The 20,000-nt window shown below is 41.0% G+C and overlaps 2 pseudogenes; both read left to right on the top strand.

Moving 5' to 3' along the window:
• The window catches only part of LOC138006118 (gamma-aminobutyric acid type B receptor subunit 1-like), a 29,419-nt pseudogene extending 16,960 nt beyond the window's left edge, over positions 1-12,459 (top strand).
• A 5,143-nt stretch (positions 12,460-17,602) lies between these two features.
• LOC137972810 (uncharacterized) overlaps positions 17,603-20,000 on the top strand; it is an 11,055-nt pseudogene continuing 8,657 nt past the window's right edge.

The following is a 20,000-nucleotide window of genomic DNA, read 5'->3' as shown; positions in this document are numbered from 1 at the left end:
AGAGGAAAGGAGCATTTATTTCGCTATCGGGTTTAGTTTGAGCGAAATCTCTTACGTTTTGTATGCGCACGTGCTCATGTGCGCGCGCTAATGACGCGAAAATCGTGCGCAGTAGGGATGCGCAATGCAATACTAAGGAATTACCTTAAATATTTGCGGGTCCTATGGGTATAATCTCCATTCGCGCCAAATTGTTCACGTGACACTACCGTACATTTATTTATTATTATTTTTATCTTTTTGTGTTTCTTACCTTGGGGATTATACCCATAGGACCGCAAACATTTAATGTATTTTTTTCAAATATTATATTAAATTTTACACCTCTCACTTTTTTACTTTTTAACTTGATAATGGCGTAACGTAGCGTCGAAACGTCGTTCACTTTTAGCATGTGTTTTAAAAATCTTTTAGTCAATTCTATTATTATTATTATTATTATTATTATTATTATTATTATTATTGATCTTTGAACACGTAAATGCTAAAACGCCAGCTCTGTAGCAAAATATATAACACAGTTGTCGCATAAAACGAATTGGCCAAATTTCCTCGTCTACGCGAGCAAATAAAAATTGTCATATAAAAATTGCTCTTGTAGGCGGGGCTTTCACTCATTACTTTTGTTAAGTTACTCATTTGTTTTAATTTAAAATCTTATGGCCGGCGTGCCTTTCCTTTTGCGGCACGTTATCTTTGGAACAGCTTGCCAGAAGACATCAAGAATTCTAGTTTGTAGACATTTTTAATTAAACTTGCATTTTGTACATAGGGTTACCATTTTCTAGACTAAATCTAAAGTCATTGTTTTGATTTCGAATTCTATTGTACATAATATTTCGAATTAAAATGGTCCTCATTATGCCATTATTACTCATATTGTTATTCTTTCACACTGAGTGTTGGGTTATCGCGGTTTTGTTCTTGGCACCTTCTCAAACAAACGGTCGCATTTCACTTATAGGGTCCCATGTCTTTTGATGCTGGCAAAGTCATACAACGAACAACTATTCTGCAACAATACCAAGGTATGAAGTTTACAAAACGACGCGCTAACGCACCAAAAGACATCTCTCAAATCTGTCGAGCCACGTTTTCCTGTTTCTACGGTGGCTCATAAGGGACACATCGATTGTCTCGTCGCAATTACTAACTTGCGATCGCAAGTTATAACTTGCGATCGCGACATGTAACTTGCGATCGCAACTTATGACTTGCGATCGCGACTTTTAACTTGCGATCGCAACCTACAATTTGCGAACGCAACTTATAACTTGCGATCGCATTTTATAACTTGCAAGTTAGTTTCAATATCAAAAATTCGGCTTTATCAATGGAGTTGATAACGTAAATTGACCACCGTACTGGGATTCTAAAAGCTAACGTTGGGTTGTGTGTAGTTTTTATAGTAGAGTAGGAGCTGCGCTATTGGTGGTAACATGGCAACGTGAAAAATAAGAGAACATTAATTAAGTTCGTTAATACCGTGGGGATTAAGGGTGCCGATTTGGAAGATGAATTTTTCTTCCAGATTCTTGCGGCTTTCCGTCGTACCTGGATGTAGGGAAAGGCCGCAGATAGCCATGTGTTGTTTGGAGTGGTTAGGGAGATTAAAATGACGAGCGACTGCCTTAGATGCATCTTTGTCGTTCTTCTCAACATCGCGAAGGTGTTCACGGAATCGGTCGCCTAGTCGTCTACCTGTCTCGCCAATGTATAATTTATTACATAATACAGGTTATGCAATAAATGACATTTGCGGAGATACATGTGAAACGATCGGTAATCTTAACAGATCGCTTAGGTCCCGATATTTTGCTAGTGTTAAGAGTGAAAGGACAAATTTTGCATCGTGAGCGCACGCATTTGAAAGTGCCGGGTTTTCGTGATAGTTGTGACAGAAGGAACAATTTGGGTCTTGTTTTATTTTAATTTTTGTTAGAAAAAGGTTCGTCGGTAAAATTCTGTGCAGGAATCTGTATTGAAAGTTTATAAGTTTAGTGCTTTTAGTGCATTTTGCTGCCAGACAATAAGCGCTTTTCCAATCGGCAGTACACCCTTCATAAAGAACAATCCTCTCATAGCCTGTGTACAGCCGCTCGCTCTCCGAAAAAAAAAATCGGAGAGGAGCGTCTGTGATTTACCGTCAGTAATCGTGTTCCGGAATAATTTTGCACACATTATTAAGTGATCTACGCTGACCAAAATTTGCGTGGCTCATATTTCGTTGGAGCTAAATTCTCAAAATGGTGGTCAATGAGGTAGATTTCAAACGTGCATTGAAGAGCGTCTCCGATAGTTTTAAGATACCTTGGCTTTATAGCATAGAAGCACTCTTTAAAGGAAAGGATGTATTTGCAAGCCTTCCAACCGGGTACGGCTTTGATCTTCAGAGCAGCACAGATCGTTGCCGATGAGCTGTTATTTTCCTCGATGTGCACGTGTCCACATCTCAAATCTTCCAGGGCATTACGCTTTGTAGATTGTGCTTGAGAATGGCTAGGCTGGTCTGAGCAAGGCGTTGGGATTACATTGAGTGGTAAGGAATAGCGGGAGACGTTTTCCAGTGGACAATCTTTTGAGTAGTGCTATATTCACCTCGTGAAGAGCGCTTTCGTTTCTTTTGCGTTAACAACAATTCCTACAAATGTACGTCGAATCGATTTCCACTTTACACTCCATAGATAACAATTCCGCTCGTACTTTAAAAGAAAAACCTCTTTGACAATCAAAAAGATTTTTATTCGTATTTTGTACAGTGCTCAAAGTACACACGAAGTCATCGTAAAATCTTTCACGGTGGTTCTCACGGTGTTGATGTGGAGAAATAAAAATAAAATCCAATCAAAACTCGTTGTTTCAATGATGTAATGATCGATGGGTAATAACCAATCAAATCATTTTCCACACATTCCCGGAAAAATCACGTGGTATGGAATACGATTATCAACGGTAAGTCACAGACGCTCCTCTCCGAGTGTTTTTTTTTTCGGAGAGCGGGCGGCTGTACACAGGCTAGTTGCCCTGCTGGTTAAATTGACATTGTTTTAAACCTTTAGCCCAGAACACCCACTGCAAATTGTGGAAATCCTTTTGACAAAGCAAAATCCGCCATTTATTGTCCCTTTCACTCCCAATATCTGAATGTTAATTCTCCTTACTGATACTTATGTCAGTTAAGAGAATTTGATGATGGCGGTAAAACGTTTAAAACTGTTATGCCTCTTTGACCAGGTACCTCACATAGTATGACATACTTGCATGAGATTTTGCGCCGGCATCATGCAAACGAATACGGAGATATAACAGATACCCGGAGAGAGTTCTTACCAGAACACGACGAAATTCGTGCCATTATCACCTAATCACCAATTCGGTCAACAAGCTTCTCAGCGGAAATCTATTGCGGAAAAAAGTTGTCAAATTACTAAAAATTGCCTTACATCAAATTTTCTTTGCTATTTCTTTGCAGACGGTGGAAAAAAACTGGTGGACGTTGGAAGACATCAGAGCAGAAACAGTGGAGGAGCATTGATAATTTTTTTTAACGGCAGCGAAAAGACCTTATGGAAAGGTAAGGAATATAAATGACTACCCAAACTCTATGCTCGATAGCAAAAACCTTGAATTTAAGGTGCATTGTATTTTTGTACTCACCTTATTTTTTCTGTCAATTCACCTTTGCCGTATTTTGGGCCTTACCCTACTGTGCAACTTGCAATTTTTGTCGAACTCATTCTATCAGTCTTTGCTACCCTCGTTTTCATTGGTGGGGTCTTGTTCTCGACTTGTTGGACAATTTAAGAGCCGCTGTTTCCAGTTGGGGGCTTGGGACGAGCTGGTTTGTCTTGGAATAGATTTGTGCATCGCTTTTTTGTCACTTGTAAAAAGCTAAGCCGTTTTTAAATGTGTTTTCTACTTAGATAATCGCGTACCATCGGATCACACAAGAATAAAGACGAAAATGTCCGATATCCCTGACTACCTTTTCGTGGTATTTTCAGCAGCAGCGAGCTTTGGCATTGTCATGGGGATTGTTTTTCTGGTGTTTAACCGACACTATCGCAAATTCAAGTGAGCTTTCACATTTATAAATCCTTGGTTTTGTAAGTAATATAATAATGATCATCATCATCATCATCACTTCATTTAAGTCTCAAGGTTATTTAGCCCAGCAGGAGTGCTCTACTAATTGGGAAGACTACAAATCAACTGAAATCAGAACAAATCAAATCAAATGCTGGTTTTTGAGGAGAGGGGAAGACCTCTCGGAGCAGAGTAGAGAACCAACAAACTATATTTACAATATAAGCGGCAGTGTTATATTTTATTCACAATCTCTTAGCTTCACTTCGAGTTTTCAAAAGTTGAAACTATATATAAAAGACATGCAAATTTGAACTGCGGAAAAAAGCATGTGAACATTTTTAGATTATCGCTGATAGAAAGCAGTAACAAGAAGAAAGAAGGAAAGAAAGAAAGAAAGAAAACCCCGAAAAGTCAGGCTTAAATGGAATTTGATTGAGTCGTACCTTCCATGGCAAAGTGGTAAAAACATCATCATCATCATCATCATCATCATCATCATCATCATCATCATTATCAACATCATCATCGTCGGTACCTTTGGAGAAACGCACCAACTCACAATGTCAGGTCTACGAGAGCTTTACCATCGGTTGTGCCAAAGATTACAGTACCAGCGAGGCGAGAGCTGCCGATGATGTGGCAAAGGGGTGGAGAGTGTGGAAAATGTACTTGCACATGTCACATGTATAAAATAAGTCACCGAAAGCATTGGCATTTAAATTTCGTTTTAAATGTCTTAATTTAGGTTTTTTTCCCTTTTTACAATGGACGATTCAATTATCTCCAGCTGCTAGTGAACACAGCTTTCTTCGTAAAAGCAAAGCGCAATTTATAGGTTGATTTTCGCTCTTACATAATCTCTTTTATAAAGTCGCAAGTTTGCGTAGCACAATTGCTTTGATAATTGGGGGACTGATTATAGATCAAATTACATCTGACCGAAGGGGGCCAAATAGAATGGTGTTGTTTGATGAAACATGGAAATTAGCGGAGTCCCGGGAGAGGAACCTCTCTAGCAGAGAAGGTAAGAAACCAATTTAAGCTACGAGTGAAGGCCATTCCATGAATCAAAGGCGATGGCAAACCCTGTTCTTAAGGACGTTCGCGCGAAAATCTTCCGGCATTTAAATTTGTTTCATTTCTCGCCTGAAGTTAGGTCATAAATTACTTATTCCAAAAATAAAAATAAAAACTTGGGGGGTCACCGACTTTGTTTCTTAGAAAACGGCAAGGGAGAAATGCCCTAATTTCAAAACATGAATTTATTTTGAACTAAGAAGTTCGTAACGTAATAAAGACATTTTTAGAAACCAACCCCATTAAATTTACGCAACGTCGCTGACTATTAAAAACTAACCTTCCTCGAGTTTTCAAAACTTTTAACCACTACTCGATTAGCAGCCTCTCGGTCCTTTCTCTTTAACGTTTAAATAAATGAACCATTCTTTAGCCGACCTGAAAATTTTTTCCCCGGCGTTTTTGTAATGCCTGAAGTAATGCGTGACATATTACAGTCGCGTTACCAGCGCAATAAAAGTTACGCACAAACAATTAGCGCGAACGTCCTCAAGGTTGATTTTTTGCTCTAAAGACAGGTTTGTCTTGTTCAACAGGTTCATTAAGTTATCCGCACCGTTGTTTAACGATATCACGGTGCTGGGATGCATCGCCTGCTTGGCTACAGTGTTTTTGTTCGGGATGCGAGTGTTCGAAGATCCCACGAAAACTTTCCCGCTTGTTTGTAAGGTAACTGTAATTTTTTTTTTTTTTGGTATCGTTGTTTTTCTTTAAGGCAATTGCACCTTTTTTATTCCACCATATTGTTTGAAATACATATTCCTGAAATAGTTTAGTGCATCCATATTACTCGTATGGTGAAAAATATGGAAGGAGATTTGTTTCACAGCATATATTGGATCCCTTTTCTTTGCAGACCCGCGCATGGATCTTGAACATAGGTTTTTCATTGGCGTTTGGTGCTATGTTCATTAAGACGTGGAGAATTTATAAGATTTTCACGAACAAGCGTCTTAAAGTGCGGGTAATTACTTCAGTCTCTCATTGTTCAGAAGGACAGGTTCCCTGCTGCAGAGGTCTTCTTTTTTTTCCCGTTCGCTGGATTGACCATTGCGGGAAAAAGACCTCTGCCATGGGTCGAAACTGGACGGCGCTGTTCAAAACACACGCCCCATGATATGTCTGCTGACTGTAAGGATTCGGTCGCTAAGTAACCACGTACCGCGCATGCTCAACACAGTGAATTTCGACCCATGGCAGAGGTCTCTTTTCCCATACTCGTCAGCATAGTGAACGCAAAAGAAAATAGACCCCTGCTAACAGGAAAATGACAAGAAGCAAGTAGACAGAAAGCATATATTTTTCTTACATACGCTTAGAATCAGGAAAAAGATAGCGGAAAATGGGAGAAATCATGGGGAACTACGTATTAATGTCTACGGTTATGCTCTTAAATATGCTAAAAGCACAAAAATAGTCTGGACATAGTGCCAGGTAAAGACTTTCGTAAAAGTTTTCAATGACTTTATCCTTGAAGGAAAAAAGTATTCGTTTCGACCGACAAGCAAACTGATATGATGAGTAAGTAACCCAATGTGTCTGTAAGAAATGAGCTGATTGCTTTCCTGCCTTGTTTAATAAAATTCAGAAGGAATTAGGCATTACTGTCCACTGCGATCAACATTCACCTTTCTGATTTGATGATGTTCATAGTTAAATTTTATTTACCCTCGGATTTTAGAGTAGGTTGGTGTAGCTAATATCTTTGAGCATTTACCCTCCCGACCATGACACACCACAGAAGACAGATCCGGGAACTACATGTGTTGGTTCTTTTACGTCCCCTACGGTTTATCGTCCTTATCCGAGAAGACTTGAAAGTCTAACAGTTTCACAGGTCATTAAAAAGCAGCAGTTTCTCCTCAGTTATTTAAAGACCCTGAGTGTTGGTGCGGCCGGAGTTTATCTCACGACTCCCGCATGGCAGCCCGGTGCGCGGTTTATTGCTAAATGGAATATTTTCGATTCATCGATTCTCCCTTTTTAACAAAAAGTACTTTTTAAATCCTTTAGCTGGGACCTTTATCTGATTGGTCGATGCTTGCCATGGTGGGTGGAATTGTTTTGATTGACGTTGTAACCTTGTTGGCATGGGAACTAGCTGATCCGCTACAACACAATCAAACCACAATGAGAACAGAGGTATGATGTAACTTGTGTTTTGTCAGTTGACGCAAAAAAAAATACAGGAAAAGTAATGAAGCAACACGTCCGATCGACTAGCCTGCGTAGCAAGCGTTTCCGTGCGGGGAACATCGAAGATTTTTTATGTTTTTACCGCGCGAAAAAGGGGCGAAACGCTTGCAGACAAACTCGTGCATTCGAAAAAAAACCGCCCACTTGACCTGTCATGCCTGAATGCGCAAAGCAGGATTTGATGCTGTCATCGGCTGTCTTAAATTGACCAATTAAATGTTTGGTCTCCGTAGCGGAAATGAACTTAAACACAGGAAAAGCGGGAAAATCTCAGTGAATCTGAGCGACCCAGGCAGGTTCAATTTCAACGAAAAATCTTTTAATCCGTCGAAAAGACGGCAGAGGTCTGCCTGAAAATTGGATTTGAGGTGGTAAAATGTCAAAAGTATTCAAGTCGTATTTAAAACCTTGTGCATGCAAGATTCGAAATCATGGATCACTATATAGTATTCGTGTGCCCAGGAATCAATACAAAGTAAAATTAGCAAGTCAACTCCACTAAAGAGGGTTTGCTGGACACTCCTAAGGGCAGAAGTCCGATCCCTAAATCGGCGTGAGTGTTTCTCCAGTGACAAAAACAAAGAACGGAAAATCTTCTCGGAAAAGGAAAATAATGATAATCTTGACCAATGTTAAAAAAAAGGTGCTCTTACCTAAGGCGACTTCCAGTCAACTATGAAGCCGTAAATTCCCCGCGACGGTAAGATTTTAATGATTGGTAAGGCAAGTATGTGATTATAACTTGTGGCAGCTAATGCTGTGAACAAAAATTCCTCTCAATGACATGTCAGAGTACCTGAAATTCGAAAGCATGTTGTTGTCTGACAATCCCGCCGAAATCACTGTATATGTTTTCCAACAGAATACTCTTAGAGATAGTGCGAATTTTCTGTTCCGTGGTGTATGACCTTGTTCTTACCGCATGTGGTATTATATTCTTGATATTAAATTTAAAGGAACAGCTACGAATACAAATAGTGGCGCACTTGCTTTTGCAATATCCCAAAGCGTCGGCATTACACGACAAGATTTCAACAGCATTGTTCCACAGCGGTGCAAAATACAAGGACCTCGTAAGATTAAATCCTTTAGGAGTCTGTTTACGCCGGAGCCAGCCGAAACCCCATTGAATTGATCGTTCGCAATACCTTTCAGCGGACAACACAGTCGTGAATTCTTTGGCAAGTGTTAAAACTGGAAAGATCGCAATTTTCCTAAATCCTGAGGGGAACAAAGCAAATAGAGTTCTTGTGAAGAGCTATTTCACAGACGACTTTTGTTCTTGTCGCAACTCATGACTAAATCCCCGTTAGAAGAGAAAATTTAAAGGTTTGGGTTTTAACTTGCTTTAATTGATCACGTCTTCCGCTTTAGCCATGTCAGACCTTTGCTCGACAATTGTCAATAATATGCGACTTAGCCAAGCCAATTACGAGCTCCGTTTGTGTGCGAACGGGAGTTTTTCAAAATCGAGGGGTTTGTCCGCAAGTGTTTCCTTCTCCTCTCTTCCCGCCCTCCAATTTTGCTTTGTTTGCCTTCAGTTCCTCGCGGGGCCAGAAAAATTAATTTACTTACCCTTGCCACGCAGGCTACCGATCGACACACTGACCAACTGACTGAGTCGAATAGAAATGAATGTTGTGGTTGGAGGAGGATTTTGTAATGAATGCCGTCTCGTCCTCATTGTTTTTTTTTTTGTGCATTTTGACCCTGAAAGATCGAAAGGATCACAGGTATCCGAAGCTCAATATATGTGTATCTGTACTATAAAGGGTTTTTCTCAAAATTCAAAAAGAATATTTACGATTCAAAATTTAAAAAAAAGCTTACCTTTCTTCAGTCTTGTGTTTCTTTGTCTCTGGTATGGTTTCTGGGTCGATTAATCGACCCAGAAACTGTATCAGAGGCAAAGAAACACAAGACTGAAGCAAGATAAGCTATTTTTTATTTTAAATGGTAAATATATTTTTTGGAAATTTGAGAAAAAACGTTTTCCTTTACAAAAACTTATATTTCTACTCTTGTATAACATAGCACAGTACAGATACACATATATCGAGCTTGGGCTACCTGTGAAAGGATAGGTTCCAAATCAAAGAACATAATTTCTCAATTACTGACCTACGTCTGACACACTAACTGACTGACTTACTGTCTCACTGAAAGATCCAATGGCTAACTAACTGGCTGACTGATCGACCGAATAATTTTTTTTTTTTTTTTGTGGTTGGAGGAGAATCTTGAAATGAGTGTCGACTTGTGCCAATTCTTACGCATTTTGTTGCAGCGAAATCCAAATAACCCGTTCGAGATCATCGAACATAAACTGAATATCTGCAAGGCAACTAAGTTACCGCTGTGGTTGACTCTGATCTTTGCGTACAAAGGAATACTATTGCTTTATGGCCTGTTTCTCGCTTACGAGACAAGGAATGTCGTTTACGCCCACCTGAACGACTCGCGTGTCATTGGTATTTGTGTGTACAACGTGGTTTTCTTATCCACGATTGGTGCTTTCTTATCCGTCATTTTGGATGATACGCAATACAAAGAATTGTACGCTGTGCTCAGCTTGTGCATAATATTCCCTGCTACGACAACGATATCTTTAATCTTTTTGCCAAAGGTAAGAACACACAAATCTAACTAGGAGGGGTACTTTTTTTTTCAAACGTTGACCAAGTAGCACTTATATTTCAACAGAAATGTCTCCCACTTAGAGTCAGTAATAATAAACGAGTGAGAAATGATCCTCTCGCTAATTGGGAACATGGTTCCAAGTAATCTCATTAGCTCATAGCTTGCCTTTGAGGAAAACCGGAGTACCCGGAGAAAAGCCTCCCGGAGCAGAGCAGAGAACCAACAAACTCGACCCTCATGTGACGCCAAGTCTGGGAATCGAGCTCGGGCCACGTTGGTGGGAGGCGAGTGCTCTCACCATTGCGCCATCTCTGCTCCATAAACATTAGATCGGAGTATACTTTTGAGTGCTATTCCTATAATACATCATAGAGTTAGCCCTGGAAAGGGAAATGGCCTACACAAGGACAAAGAAAAACTCTGACCAAGGTGGGAATTAGAATCAATTCTCAGAAGGAATCAGTTCCCACCCTGGTCCAGCTCAAGTTGAGCAAGGAAAACAGTTTAAACCACGCCCGCCTTCAAAAAAGCGATAGTGGCTACTACCAATGCCTTTATCACTGTTTAACTTTTTTAAAATTTATATAAAGAGGATAGTACTAGTGTTCCTTGGGTTTAGAGCCAGGCCACATTGGTTGGAGGGAAGTGCACTCTTATTACTTCTTATTGCAGTTTCCCCGGGTAACACAAAACATCGGTAATTCAGTGGAAACAGAGGTAAAAAACCAAGCATTCTGATTGGTCAATGATCAAAGAACGTCACAGATAGCCAACCAAATGCAGGCCCTGGATGGCGTAATTTTCAAATGATTGCGTGACGCGTGCGTTGCTTCTGCTTATTTAAGACAAAGTCATCTCGAGATTTTTTCACGAATATTATTAATAAGGAATCACAGGAATTTTCTCGTACAATTTGGAATGAATAAGCACTCGTAATTTCTTTTTCAAAAACTTCGCCCTATGGGCTCGTTCAATTTTGTTCGGCTTTGAAAAAATTTACTCGTGCTTATTTATTCCAAATTGCACTCGAAATCATGTGATTACCTACACTAATGGTCTGATAAATTTTTGCCTGTTGAAAAAGTTGATCAACCAACCTGCCTGAAACAGTCTTTATTTTAATGCACACAAAAGAAATCAGGCTCTTCAACTAAGCGGTTTAATTGCTTGATCCCCACAGAGTGCTACAATTCTGAATTTAAACTGGTCAAAAAACTAATTAATTTTGAATTAATTGTTTTTTTTTTTCAGTTGGTGCATCGTTTAAAGGCGGATTCTCTAGATGACGAGACTGGTGAAACAACCATGCGAGAATCCATTGATATTCCAACTATAGTTACCTTTCAAGGAACTGAAAAGAGAAATTTATAGATAGCTCTCCCACGAACACTGATGGCTCTTTCACGAATACACTCTGTGTTTCCCAAAACGGTGGCTCTTCGGGCAATGTCTCTTTGACTCCTCTGCCAATACAGCCAGCGAATCCGAAAGATATTCCATGCAAACCACTAGAAGATTGAAGCAATTAACGTTTAAATTCTTGTAGTTTTGGTATTTCCAAAAGAAAGCCCTTACATTTTCCACAATAGGCAAGCTTACCGTACACCTGGAAATGAAGTGTATATCCGATCCGACTTTGCGCTCTTCATAAAATGTAAGAGTCAATCAACGTAACACAATGAAAGACAGATGTTTCAAGAAGAGTATTTTTGCCCTTGCTGGAGCCGTTCAATCCAATTTGCAAGTGTTGGTGAAGATGATTAGAAATATAACAATGGGCTTGGCTGCAAGAAATATTGGTCGAAGGGTGAGACAATTGGCGTGTAGCGGCTAGAAGTGTTGCTGATGAGGGAGACAAAATTACCACCTATCACGAAATGTTCAACAGTTACTCGTGATCACGTGACCCGTGTAATTCACCACCTCTGAGATCATTCGATCTCTTTTTTTTGAGAACGAGTTCACTTTGATAGCAATAAGCCATTTCCGAGTTTATGTCTGCCTTCTCTTTAAAGCGAGTGATGGTAATTAGTTTTACTTTTAACATGAATGAAGACTACTTTTCATAAGAACAACTTCGCACTTGGACTCGCTTTGAAGAGGAGGCAGGCACGAACTCCGAAATGGCCTATAGAGTGTTTTCCCTCACGTGATCAGTAACCTTGTTTTTCCACCGAAACAAAAGAAAACGTTTGCATGATAATAGAGCTCAATTCCCGGAGGATTAGTTGGGTACACTAACTTGGCCACACGCCGTGAAAACACTCTATTAGTTCTTATAACAGGGCTTATTTCCTAAACAAAACTAAAGTGTTCGATCATGGACTTATGGTAGAAAACGATCTGAAAGGGAATCAGCTCTTTTTGGTCATACCAAGCCGCCTGGAACGAGGACCCTAAGATCATGTTTGTAAGCCAATATCGGTCTTCACCGTGGGAAGGGGGTGGCTGGGGGTGGGGGGGGGGGGGGGGAGGGTCATATATCCTTGTGTCATAAAAAGCTGCAAAAAACTTCTGGAAATAACCAGATAAGATTAATTGCTAGTGTTATACGAAAATGTTACAGCTTGAGCATAGCCTTAATCTCTGAAGTGTCTCAATAAATCAACAGTAAAAAATTAATATCCAGAACAAAAGTAGTTTCAAAAGCCTCTACAACCCAACAGAGCTAGAAACAAGAAACTTACACCACAAGTCGTTACGTTTTTCGTCCTCTGCAACGGATATGAAAATATGCACTGCGGGTTGCCTCTGCATATAAGCCTAATATAAACGAGGGGATGTGGCTTAAAAAAAACCCTGTGGGATTCTAAAGTACGCGAGAAAATAACAGAGACTATGGGAGAGAGATTTGTGAGTTGTGAAATGACGTTGTGTAATCTCATGGAAGGCGTTTTGAGTGGAACACTTGCTGCTTTTGCGCACGTCTTCCCAAACTGAACGGAAATTCTAAATTTTTAAATGACTTGTTACACTGTATTCACCATGTTACCATATAATATGCCATTTGTAGGCAGTGCTGACCAAATTCTTGTGATAGCTGCGTTGTTGATAGCGCTAAAAAGATGTAAGATTGAAAATATTGACAAGTTCCAGCGAATGGTTTTTAACTTGCCCAAATCCTTACTTCTTGCATATTTACTCAGGAGAAAAACTAGAGGTAACTTTTTTTTGCAAATAGACTACCCAAAGGCCTTAATTAAGCACGGGCAAGTTGAGCCATAGCTGTATAAAGCGTTATTTAAAAATAAAAGTAAAGTTACGGTACTTAAAATAATGTACAAGTGCAAGATAGACATCGTATAAAGAACGAATGTGTACTTTAGTTAGGGATTAAACTTGATTAGTTCATGATTTAAACGTTGAACTTCCTTTTTCTTCAGTATTCAACAACATTTATTTTGCAGACAGACCCGCTGGGCATGAACGGCCAGTGGAGGGCTTCAGCAGGGAGCACGGAAAAAAGGAGCTTAATATGAACTATTCGAACTACTTATAAGAGATTTACTTGTATAAATCCGTGACGGGAGGGATTAGTCAATATTAATTCCAACGATTAACTTTCCCTGGTCCCATCTAATAACCTTCGTCGCAGTCGTTTTTAGTTAGTGACATTTCATCTCTTCCCAACAAACACCTGCTTACCCGAATTACATTCCTTTCCCACAGTTTGACCTTGGGATCACAACAGAGTCACGGATGAAGCCGCTTGAATGCCAAAACACACCATTTTCACAGTATTAATTTGGGGGGTCTCCGAGTCCTAGCTCTTGCGAGTCTCCGATAGCTCAGTGGTAGAGCATCCGAATTAGTAATCGGAAGGTCGTTGCTTCGTCTCCTGCAAAGGAGCACTCGGATATTTTCCGAGTATTCCCGAGTCAGAATCGAAGAATAAATCTCCAAAGTAGACGGTGCCAGCTTTCTCCGGCAGTTTGGTTAACCAGTTGTTGCTCAACTTCTTCAGAGACATTTAAACAAAAAGGAAGCAGAGATTAACATATATTATTTTGCTGATGAAAGACGTTCTCACTCAATTATCATTCAATCTACAACCAGGAAAAAAACCGTGAGGCGAGAAAAAGAAATATTCAGCACAGTTCACTTTTACTTAAGCCCGATAAGTACCGCACTGGGCATGGTTTTGAGAGCAAAAATTTATCACAGTGATACTAATAGCGACTCTTTAAACCAAATTAAAAAAGTACAACAATATTAACATTTGCTTACCTAATCAAAGAGACACAGGCAGACTTGGCTTTAAAGCCTGGTTTCCATATGATCTGCAACGGTCTGCGATCGGTCTGCGACACGATCACCGATAAGTCTACGCCACGTCGCAGACATATGGAAACATCTGTCCCCGGCGTCTGCGGCGATCTGCGGCACACGGTCTGGATGATCGGGAAATTTGAATCTAGTTCTACTTTCCAGACCATTACGACGCTTCCGACTAAGACAATTTTTAATGGAAACGTGTATCTGAGATGATCTGTGTCCTATCGGCGACACTATTGTTCGACACTATTGATCGACACCGCGCACCGGTGGCTCAGTTGGTTGAGCACCGGGCTGTCACGCGGGAGGTCGTGAGTTCAACTCCGGCCGGACCAACACTCATGGTCTTTAAATAACTGAGGAGAAAGTGCTGCCTTTGTAATTACATCTGCAAATAGTTAGACTCTCTAGTCTTCTCGGATAAGGACGATAAGCAGGAGGTCCTGTGGGATTAGCTTTCAATTCCCAGTTAGCTTTGTAGCCACGCTTGTATTTCATGACACGTGTATCTGATAATAGACAAGCAGTTGACCTCTGGCGATCGCATTGTACATACCGTATAAGCTCCTGTTCTTGACTCCTTGCTACGCGCCTTCAATAACAACACATGGTGTCAGAAGTGGGGATTTCAAAGTAGCAAGTCTACCTTCACAAAATTTCGCGTGAATGCCCAAAACTGCAGATACTAGGACAGGAACAAAAACGGAGGAAACAAACACGCCAAGTATTCCAAGCACGTCATTGTAATGACAGAGGAAACAACTTCTTCGCAGGGTTTACTGCACAAGAGCCATCAACAAGGTCCGACGATGGCCACGGCAGCTACAAATTTAAGTATTCCTCCTCCAGTATATTTCAATCCGAAAACAGATTACTGGAATCAATGGATTTCGCGCTATGAGTTATTCAAAACAGCCTCACAACGCGATGGCTTGTCAGATAAAGTGCGAATTAATACCCTATTATATGTCATGGGAAATAACGCCGTCGATGTCTATCAGAGCTTCAAGTTATCAAGCGATAACACAACGTTTGAAAACAGGAATTCAAGGATCACTTTAAAGGGTTAACGGAAAGTTACATTAGTCTTCGGAAGAACGCAGTTCGTTTTGATGGCAAATGACGACTTAACCCTCGATCAGGTGATTTCACAAGCCAAATCAGCAGAAACCACAAAACAACAGGATCAGATTCTTCAAAACAACGTAAGCACAAGCGTTGACGTATCGGAAGTTCATAACAAGAAATTTCAACAACCCAAACAGAGTTATCCGAAAGCAGAGAAAAAGTCCCCAGCGAAAACACAAACACAGAAGCCTTGCCACAAATGAGGCACTCAGCCAAGTCATCCTCCTTATCGTTGTCCAGCCAAAGATGCTACGTGCAACTTATGCAAGAAGAAGGGACACTGCACAAAAGTATGCAAATCTTCGAAACGCATTCACAGAGTAGATAACGACTCTGACGATGACATATCGGTAATGACTATTGGCACATCTGTCAACACATTTGGAAACAGCAAGAAATGGCAAACAAGTTTGGTAATCGGAAAAGCGACAATCAATTTCAAAATCGATACTGGCGCTGACGTAACTGTCATTCAAAACACCGTTTAGGCCGACTTCAGGGCATTTCCAAAAAGTTATACGCGGCTGATCAAACAGGGCTTCGAGTAGTCGGCACCATTCGTAAAGATATCTCACTAGGTGACACTTGCGTGACTGAAGATATCTATGTCGTCAAAGGTTTAAAAGAGCCTCTTCTTGGACGACCAGCCATTGAAAAATTAAATTTAATCGCCAGGATAAACGATATCCAAGGCCAGTGTTTTGAAGAACAAATCAAAGCAAAGTACCCGCAACTTTTCCATGGACTCGGAGAACTGGACGGAGAATATGAAATCCATTTGAAGCCAAACGCCAAAACATTCGCCATAACTACTCCCAGACGCATCCCTTTGCCTATGAAGACCAAAGTGAAAGCGGAACTGGCAAGAATGGAAAAACATGGGGTTATCAGGAAAGTCGAGCAGCCAACAGAGTGGTGCGGAGGGATGGTCACAGTCCCTAAGCCAAACGGAAAAGTCCGAATATGTGTAGATCTGACGAAGCTAAATGAAAGCGTATGTAGGGAAACATACCCTCTTCTGAAGATTGACTCCCTCCTTGGAGAGATCGGAGATTCCACGCTATTCACGAAGCTAGATGCAAATTCAGGCTTCTGGCAGGAAAAACTGGCAGAAAATTCTCAACTTCTTACCACGTTCCTAACCCCCTTCGGTAGATATTGCTTCCAACGACTTCCTTTTGGTTTGAAATCAGCACCGGAACGATTCCAGAAGAGAATGCTGACCGAGTTAGAGGGCCTGGAACGTGTAATTTGCATCATGGATGATATCCTGGTACACGGGAAGACCCAAGAACAGCACGATGATCGACTTGAAGCAGTGCTACGAAGACTGACAAAGGCAAGAATTACCTTAAATCCCGAAAAGTGCGAATTTTCAAGAAGACATCTTAAGTTCGCGGGCCACACGCTAAGCGCCCAGGGATTGGTCCAGACAGGGATAAGACAGCAGCAATTGCAAAGATGGAAAGCCCACAGAATGTTCCCGAGCTAAGAGGATTTCTCGGAATGATAAATCATCAGCAGAAGTTTATCAAAAATCTCTCGGATAAAACAAGTCCACTTCGAGATCTCCTTTCGAGCAAAAATGAATGGCACTGGGGCCCGGCGCAAGAAACCGCCTTTCAACGTCTGAAGAACGACATGAGCCAAGCACCAGTTCTTGCTCACTACTGTCCAGAAAAGGATACCATAGTCTCTGCCGATGCCTCATCATATGGATTAGGCGCGGTGCTGTTACAAGTTCAAGACGATGGCTCCACAAAGGCTACAGCATATGCTTCAAGATCGTTGACTTCCACAGAACAAAGATATGCTCAGATAGAAAAGGAAGCCCTGGCAACTACATGGGCATGCGAAAAGTTTGCAGACTACATCCTCGGAAAAGAGTTCAAAATCGAAACAGACCACAAGCCGCTAATACCACTGTTGGGGTCAAATTGGTGTATTACGCAAATCAACATCACAGGAAGTGATCGATCACCTTAAAGCAGTCTTCGCACGTCATGGGATTCCAGAAACCGTTGTCTCTGATAATGGACCACAATATTCCTCAGCGGAATTTTCAAGGTTTGCTCATGAATGGGGATTTACGCAAACCACAAGCAGTCCGAAGTATCCTCAAAGCAACGGTGAAGCCGAACGTATGGTCCAAACTATGAAGAACCTTCTTACCAAGGCCAAAGATCCGTAGGAAGCCATGCTTGCGTACAGAGCCACTCCACTGGAGAACGGTTACAGCCCAGCTGAATTGAGCATGGGAAGGATATTGCGCACAACCTTGCCTGTGATTCCGTCCAAACTGGCACCCAAATGGCCAGAGTTAGATAAACTGAGAGAAAAGGAAGACCAAATCAAGGCAAAACAAACGAACGGGTACAACAAGCGTCACGCAGCTAGAGAGCTAAGTCCTCTTGCAACTGGTGACAGAGTCTATATCCCAGACAGAAAAGAGAATGCAGTTGTTGTAAACCAAAGTTCCGAGCCTCGTTCCTATTTTGTCGAGACCGATAGTAATGCAGTTGTACGAAGGAACAGGCGGCATTTGACTCCAAATCCAAAAGAAATGATCTCATCACTAAACCCCTCTCCAGCCCCAGCCGTCACATCAAAAGAGCGGGTTTTAGAGACCAAATCCTATGTCTCGAGTTCACCTAAACAATCGTGCGGTTCAACTCCCGTTACCACTACTCGTTTCGGGAGACACATAAACCCTCCTAAGAGACTAGGTTTCAACTAGAACTGTATATATACTCAAGAACTATATATTTCAGAATTATTCAAGATTTAAATGTCTAGAAAGGGGGATGTGGGATTAACTTTCAATTCCCAGTTAGCTTTGTAGCCTCGCTCGTATTTCGTGACACGTGTATCTGATATTAGACAAGCAGTTAACCTCTGGCGATCGCATTGTACATACCGTATAATTAAACACTGGAAGCTCCTGTTCTTGACTCCTTGTTACGCGCCTTCAATAACAACACAGATCCCGTCTCACAACCCTTGTCATTAACTCTGTGGGACGTTAAAGATCCCACACACTATTCGAAAAGAGTATGGGACAGTGTTCCCGGTGTTGTGGTCTGACCTTTCCAGCATGTGGTCGGCTTGGCAGGATTAGCTGGAAGGGCTTCTGTGTGAATGAGACCACAATTGTGTATAACAGCCAGAAGTCAGGCTACTTAGCCAAGTGCTGGAGCCTCACTAAAGAGCCAGGAGCCTCACTCAAGAGCCTTGAAACACGCCCAATCAGACCTTAAGGAAGTGCGCTCCTTTTTCTCCTTGCTTTGTCTGCGATCGCTTCAGATTTAAATGAAAACATTTGCCTGCTAAGAAATAAGTATAATCGTTCTCTGGTAAAAAGTTTAAAAAGGCTATGAGCTTTCGAAAGACTGAACTGCTGTCTTCGACGGATAAAAACGTGGTAACGGTTCTTCGATATTTTTACGTATTTGCCTGCTGTTACGTTCGTCTGCGATAAGACCGACGCAGACAGCTTCCGATGGTCGCAGACCGTTGCAGATCATATGGAAACCAGGCTTTAGTTACCAATCTCCGGGCCCCGGTTGTTCAAAAGGTGGATAGCGCTATCCACTTGATAACTCCATTGGTTTTGATAGTGTTAATCGGCTGGATAGTGATTTATCCGTTGGATAGCGCTATCCACCTTTTGAACAACCAAGGCCAGGCTCCAGTTGTTCAAACTATGGATAGCGCTATCTGCCGGATAAATCACTATCCAGTGGATAAGCAATAGCGAGACCAATAGGGCATTTCCGAGTTCATGTCTACCTCCTCTTCAAGGCGAGTCTAAGTGCGAAGTTTTTGTTATGAAAGTTAAGTTTCATTCATATGTAAAGTAGAACTAATTACCATCACAAAAACTTCGCACTTAGACTCGCTTTGAAGAGGAGGCAGACATGAACTCGGAAATGGCCTATTGCGCGAATCCAATGGATAGTGATTTATCCGGTGGATAGAGTTATCCACCTTTTGAACAACCGAGGCCAGGTGTTTTAATGGTAGACACCGGCATGAATAAATTACTACCCCAGGTGTTGTGGAACTGATTCAGTATTGTGTAGACTGATCGTTGTGTACAATTGTGTACAACTTTGATGCTTTGTTCGATTGAATGGATCCTTGATTGCATTGTTACCCCTGTATTCCTTTAGGATTTAAGAATATGTATATATATATATATATATATATATTGCTTTTTGCTCTATGTGAAAGGCTGGATGTTGAATGTTGGATGTTTTCCGTTTAAATTAAACTGTGTTTGTAAAATCACTGTGAGGTGAAGAACACAACAGATTTTTGGCGACGAGGATGGGATTAATTCAACTGTCGATATTGTTTGAACAGGACTTTGTTACTTTCAGGTTTTAAACGTTTTTTCTACAACCCATTCAAGATATTCCAAAATTTGGATGTGGCGAGAGATGAATTGCTGCAATTACTTCAACAGAAAATTCAACAACAAAAATTCATGATGCAAGCTCACGAAAAGCGACATTCTGAGGTGTGAGAGGAGAAAAACCCAAAAGATCGTCACTATCTTAAAGCCAACAGCAATTAACAGGAATCAAGTTCCT

This window comes from Montipora foliosa, chromosome 1 (assembly GCF_036669935.1).
Source record: "Montipora foliosa isolate CH-2021 chromosome 1, ASM3666993v2, whole genome shotgun sequence".
Classification (NCBI taxonomy): Eukaryota; Metazoa; Cnidaria; class Anthozoa; order Scleractinia; family Acroporidae; genus Montipora; species Montipora foliosa.
The sequence above is the reverse complement of the archived record's forward strand: the minus strand, read 5'-3'. Positions and strand labels throughout refer to the sequence as shown.